The 6160-nt window shown below is 46.3% G+C and overlaps 1 pseudogene across 1 annotated transcript in view; it reads left to right on the top strand.

Moving 5' to 3' along the window:
* The first annotated feature begins 1543 nt into the window (after positions 1-1543).
* The window catches only part of LOC144098980 (uncharacterized), a 36960-nt pseudogene continuing 32343 nt past the window's right edge, over positions 1544-6160 (top strand). Inside the window, exon 1 of the transcript XR_013307279.1 lies at positions 1544-1671. The product of XR_013307279.1 is annotated as an uncharacterized LOC144098980 (transcript). The remainder of the gene's footprint in view (positions 1672-6160) is intronic.

The following is a 6160-nucleotide window of genomic DNA, read 5'->3' as shown; positions in this document are numbered from 1 at the left end:
CACCAAATGAACGCTGCGGCCTAGCTATTACTGCAGTGCAGCATGTCAGCCACAACGCTGTCAGCGCTAATGCATTCAGGCCACATCTCTCTCTCACCACCGCCTCATGTATCAAAACACGAATGAGGCTGTTGCTGTTGCTGGCAGGAAGAAAGAAAAGGAAAGTGCACGGGCCTGCCTACTGGCTCAAGGCGAGCCACAATCGCTACCACGTGCTGAAAGTGGGAGAGTTAAAGGACAGGGGAGCAAAGATAGAAAGAAAAGGTGCACGCTAATATTCCCCGGGCCGATCCCGGAGGCAGTGCAATACCGGGCCGACCCGTGCCAGAGTGCTTCGAGCCAAGCACTCAGCCAATAAAAACACTCCACGAATGAGGCGTCCGCATATCCAGGGAGCTAGTTATGCGTCCTTCCTTTCCTCAAAGCCATCGCCGTCTAGAACATTGTCAACGCCAACGCGAATGAACACAGTGAACGCCGACATCTTTCGCTTTGTGTATCCAAGATTAGCTGAGCTAATCCACATTAATTTTCTTTTTTTTTCTATCGCCTAGACTCAATTCATTCAAAAGTAACGCAGAAAGAAAAAAATTCAGTAGGAATCTTAAAATCAAGCATGTATACATACTGAGCACTGTTATAAGCATTGCAGAAGTGTGTATTAACGATGACAGCTACAGTTCGTCTGATACTGCTTTTTTTAAAAGCATGAGGCTGGAGACTGAAAATGAAACAAATGAAAGAAAAAATGCGCCAATTGACAAATTATCAGTTTTCTGGTTCCTCAACTACAATTATACGAATATACCACCGTTGTAGGTCCGAGAATTTAATGACAGACTTCCCAAACAAATCAACACGCCAGCAGTACGGTGTCACCTACAGCGCGCAGCGTTTCCACAATTTTGGCCACGAGACACAGCCTCTTTCAAGAACAAGGCACTTAGCGATTTAGAAAACTTGAGACACTCTATTGAATTCCGGCAAGTACGGAAGAACGCTTCAGGATAGCAATAACACACAGACAGACGCACACGCGTTCAAACGAAAGCACAAACAGCCGTGCGAACCCAGAGGAGCAACTTCCTTCCTCGAGAGTGAACTTTGACCGATCGCATCGGCGTCTCGGCCGAGTTTCCAAATCCCCACGGCTTTTAGCTGCTGCTACCGCATGATGGGAATCTCCCCACCCGCATCGCAGCCCCATCCGTTAACCTAGATGTTTATTTTCACAGGGCTGAGGGGCTCCTCCCCGATGCAAATCGGAGCTCCCCAAATGTAGCCTATATACCCTCATACAGATCTGCAAAAGGCCCCCCAACAAGAACGGAAGGGAACAAAAGAAACTTGCAGCAGTCTAGGGGGAGAGAAGGGTGTGAGAAAGGAAGGCCGCCGCAAGGGTCAGTGGGGAAGAGCGCGCGGCCTCGGCAAGGCAGCAAGGGCCTGCTTCGGCTCGTCGCCTGCCCCTCCGACAGAGGTGGGAGGGGAGGGACGGCCGGGCGTGCGACGAGGGAAGGGAGGTGTTTCCCTTCCCCTCCACCAGATGGCTCAACATGTGCGCCGAAGTGGCGCCGCCCGCCAGAGCGTTCAAGATGTCTGCCCGGACGGCGAGGCAGGGAAGCTCGGCTCTCAGGCATCTCGTTATTCCTGCCTGCTACTTGCAAGTTGCGGGTGAGTAAAGTTCAAGATCAAAACCTTTCACCATTCGCGCAGCTGGTCGAGCTGTCGGCATCGCGCGAGGTCGAACGGGATAATTGTTTTTAGCGCTACCCAACTAGCTGTGCTCACGGGCGCGCGAGAAACAAACGCTCCCCGAAACAGCGGAGCTGAACGCCTCCGTGCGCGGGACAGCTTGAAATGAGTGGCCAACTGGGAGTTCGCACTTGCTATGACGTTGAAAATGACAAGTTAATCGTACCGAATGCGTTTGTTCGACGCGACAACGCCGTAATGCGATTACAGCGCCACGCCCACCAAGAGGTCTATAAGACGGAAGAATGCGTTGAATTAAGTATGAATCAGCGAATAAGGGCGAGGCATGCTGTTTACAACTCACTTTTTAGCTCCGCAAGAAGAAGCATGCAGGAAGCGTTGAGGGGAGGTGCGTCAGCTGGACGTTCTGAATAGGGTATATGTGTATAATGACTCATCTCAATGAACTCCCTGTTGTGTACAATGGCAATCTATAACGGAAATCCCTGCACTGATTTGACCTCAATCCGATTTGCGTGGTCGCTTGTTTGCCTGTGCTAGCGATGTATCTCGTTTTTGTGAGAAATGTAGAAGTTAAGAAATCGCAGCACTTCATCTGAGCGAGGTTAATTTGCTGCACGCGATACTGAATTTCTTGTTTGTCTTTTTCCTTGGAATACGAAATTATAGTCTGTAAATGAACCTACCACAGAAAAATATTCACATTGAGCATAATGAACGCATTTTACGCTTTATGCGGGCTTCGAAATACAGCTGTACGACAAATTATGTTTTATTTATTTTGTTCCCGAAAGAATAGCGAAGCTAGTTGCAATCTAGAGAACAATTCGTCTTCGAATTTTTGCATTTTATGAGAACATGCACTCACTGATGAAAAACAGAAACATTTCTCTATGCTTCCGACAGAGGTGTCCTGCTTTAGACACTTTCGTCTTTGGCATGCACGGGCTTTGATTCTTGTTAGGCGACGCTAGAGGGATTCCGGCTGAGTTTGTTGCATTTGAGAAGAAAGTGTTAAGCTTCGGTGACTGACGCGAATAAATTCTTATTTACAGTTGTGATAAACTTGGAAAACAGCCAATAGTTGCCTAAACTACCACGATCTAGTTAAATAAACTGCACTTGACTACGTTTGTTCAATTCTGAGTCAAAATAGTAGTCTGCAGCGGCTGATGCGAACACAATTCTTATTTCGGCCGCCAATAGTTTGGCAAAATGAGCAAAAAATAAACTTCCATAACTGCCAGTATTTGAACGCATATTTGAAATTGGCTTCTGCGTCTCAAATACAATTACACTTAACAAAACGCTTACGCATCAGAATTAAATGGTCTTTAGTAGAGGATTAAGGCTTGCAAAATAACATTATCAGCAGACACTTTGGAAGCAATGGTTATGTCGGAAACATGACTTCAGCACACTCAAACAGGCAGGCAGGTATCAACATGCCTAGTGCAGCCTAAGCAACTATTGCTGCTGTAGCCAACCCCGACAGGAAAATTGAGCGGCATAGCGTCAGCAGCGTCGGGTTCCGCAGCAAGCAGAGGTGAGCGACCACATGGCAGCTGAACCGACGCCAGATGTCTTCGCCCATGCGCGCAAAACGCAATATGTTAGAAGCGCCAAAGGTGGGGAGGAGAGGGAGAAAGAGAGAGAGAGATAGAGGCCGAGGCTGGAGCGGCCTGCAGCCAGCTAACCGGAAGCACGCGGAGAGAACAAATATATGGCCCAACGGATTCCGCACCTTCGCTATATAGCCAATTATGTTCGCACGCTCTCTACACGGGAGCCGCCCGCGTGGCCAGCCCTCGCTGATAAGGCACGTGGTCTACAGGGTGAAGAACTGACTCACTCTTTTGTGCGCGTAGTTGATTCAGAAGCGTAAAAAGCGGGCCTCGATACGTACCACTCCGGGAGACCAGTTAGTGAGTTAGGTCGACTAACGTTAACTCGATGAGAACCAGAAATTTGATCGAATTATACGGGGTTCGTACGATTCCTCTTTATTTAATAGACCTGATTTTGACTGGGCTCAACAGTCAGTGTGAATAAACCGGAACTTCGAATTAAGCGAGTTCCAATTAAAGAGGTTCCACCGTGTTATCTCTTCGCACATTTGATTCAAGGAGCTTCGTTATCGGGATAAAACTCGATGCGTGCCCATTTATATACCTCTACATAGCTTCAGAGGTTTTATGTAAAGCCGATTTGTACTTTGAACGCGTGTTTCTGAAATTTACTTGCCCCCTACAAACGGCGGAGCTGAGGAACTGGGCGTGGAGTGAGAATTCCCCTAAACTTATTCCAGAAAGGTTTCGACGGTTTATTGTAGGTGATCGCACGCTCCTCATGCTACTTTAATCTATTTTCCCACTTGCCTCTCAAGACCAGGTAAGATTAGGTAAGGTTAGTATATGAAGAAAGGGAAGGCGTGGTAACTGTCATGCTAGGCTTCACTATCGTATGAGGTCGAACACCGTTCGTTGGAAGCTATATGCTTCGCAATAAAGGCTGTTGTAATTGTATCAAATGCTATGTATTGCTAGCCTGCTCTGCTGTAATGGTATTATCTACGACAGATGGAGGCCGTGGCGTTGGAAGCTAGTTTTCATAGTTAATGTACATGTAGAGGACCGGCAGACTCGAAATGGGCGCGGAAAATTCGATACGCGGGCCACAATAAAAAAAAGTAGCATGGGTGAATAGGTATATAGTTCCGTAACGAAAACAAGGCCGTAAAGATATCTTATTTGAAGAATGGAAATACCTTATGCCGCTGACAAAGCAGGTCTTATGGTCAATCAGCCTAATTTTTAATTTTAAGACTGACGCTAAAAACGGTGAGTCGCGAATGGTTTCATGAAAGAAACCTCGGTCTGTACCATATTTTCGGCTGGGAAAAAACAAAACAAACTTCCTTTGTTTGCACTGAACTTAAAAAAAAACTTAAAATAGAAACTCGGAGGCTGTAGGCATATGATCATCTTGCAAACGACATCAGAATAAGCGAGCATCAGAAGGAACTTCGCTTGTTCAAGGAGATACGACGTATTTATATGTTTGCTTCCATTATTTTCTCTTTTAAGGATTTGTATACGATAAGATGTGAGCGATTGTTGTTTTTTTTGTCTGCTAAACACCCAACTTTGTTGTGACCGTGTGAAGGTGAACTGCAGGTTCGAACGTAATTGTCTTTGAAAGCAAGCGTTAATGCACGGGAGGCAGTGAAATAAAAAAGAAATAAAAAACTGAGCGAATTTAATAAACCATACTCGAGCCAGGAGACCGCAATATATAATATTTAGAAGTACACGCGAAATTCCCGCTCTCTGTCTTTGTCAGAAACTGAAAATTCATGTCACACAAGGTCATTTAAACATATCGGCGAGAGCTCAAACACATGACAATCAGCATCACCCATGAATGTTTCCTGGTCGAGTTTCTAAGTTCTGAACCGTCTTTTGATGCAGTTTTGAGTCTTTGAAAATCTGCACTCTAGACAGAAAGAACTTAAAAGGGAGTAAGCTCTTCTCTAGCGCGCTCATTTTTATAAAAGGTAGTGCGCTGGAGAACAGCTCTTTTTACTCCCATATAGACGTATTTGTGTTTAGAGTGTAATGGCTAATTGGTGAATAAAATGTGTAAATTGCGTTTATTTGCCCCCTTTTGTTTACTTGAAAACAAATGCAGAAAGGCAGGGAGTGCTTGTAAAAATGGACCAGGAACGTACTCAGCTTCGAGACGGTACAGTCTTGGTCAAAAGTCTTAAGGCCAAAGGCTTCAGCCGCATAGCAGATGCCATTACGGCACTGTTAAAGACCGAATGACCTTGAAATGCTAGCAGAAGGTTTCATCTTGCGGTTAAGAAGCTTCGGGCTTGACTTGTGTTTTGAATGATCCGCTGCACGGAGCATTCTAGGGACATTCATTTCGCTGTAGCTGAACGCTGTGGCCTTAGGACTTCTGACCAAGACTGCCCGCGCCTCTTGGGACGATGTGGACGACGGCAGCTATGTAAACAACCGCGTGTGCGTAACTTTACGATAACAAAACCTCAAAGCTCAGTTCCTCTGTTCCGTCTCTTTCTTACTGCTAGTTTAAACTGGACTGTCTAGTTTGTTTCGAAAAACGCGATCGCAGGATTTCTAGTCCAGCAGGTCAAAGTTTTTCAGTTTGCTTGTTTCACAGCGCAACTCATATCGCTTTACACGCCGGTATTTCGAAACGCGCTCGTATGCGCAGCGTGTGAACGACAGCAGACGATGCAGCGGTCCGTGCGTCATAACTTTTGGGGCCCACGTGACCATGTTTGCAGCTCTTCCCTGGACGTGACGTCATAGCACACTCCGGCGCTCAGAAACCGGAACCGAAATAGCTCAGTATGAATAACCGAAGAATAAACTGCTTACCACGCATACACGAAGCCCGTAGCATGTATGACGCGTCC

The sequence above is a fragment of the Amblyomma americanum genome, chromosome 7 (assembly GCF_052857255.1).
Source record: "Amblyomma americanum isolate KBUSLIRL-KWMA chromosome 7, ASM5285725v1, whole genome shotgun sequence".
Taxonomy (NCBI): Eukaryota; Metazoa; Arthropoda; class Arachnida; order Ixodida; family Ixodidae; genus Amblyomma; species Amblyomma americanum.
Note: the sequence above shows the minus strand (reverse complement) of the source record. Positions and strands in the feature narration are given on the sequence as shown.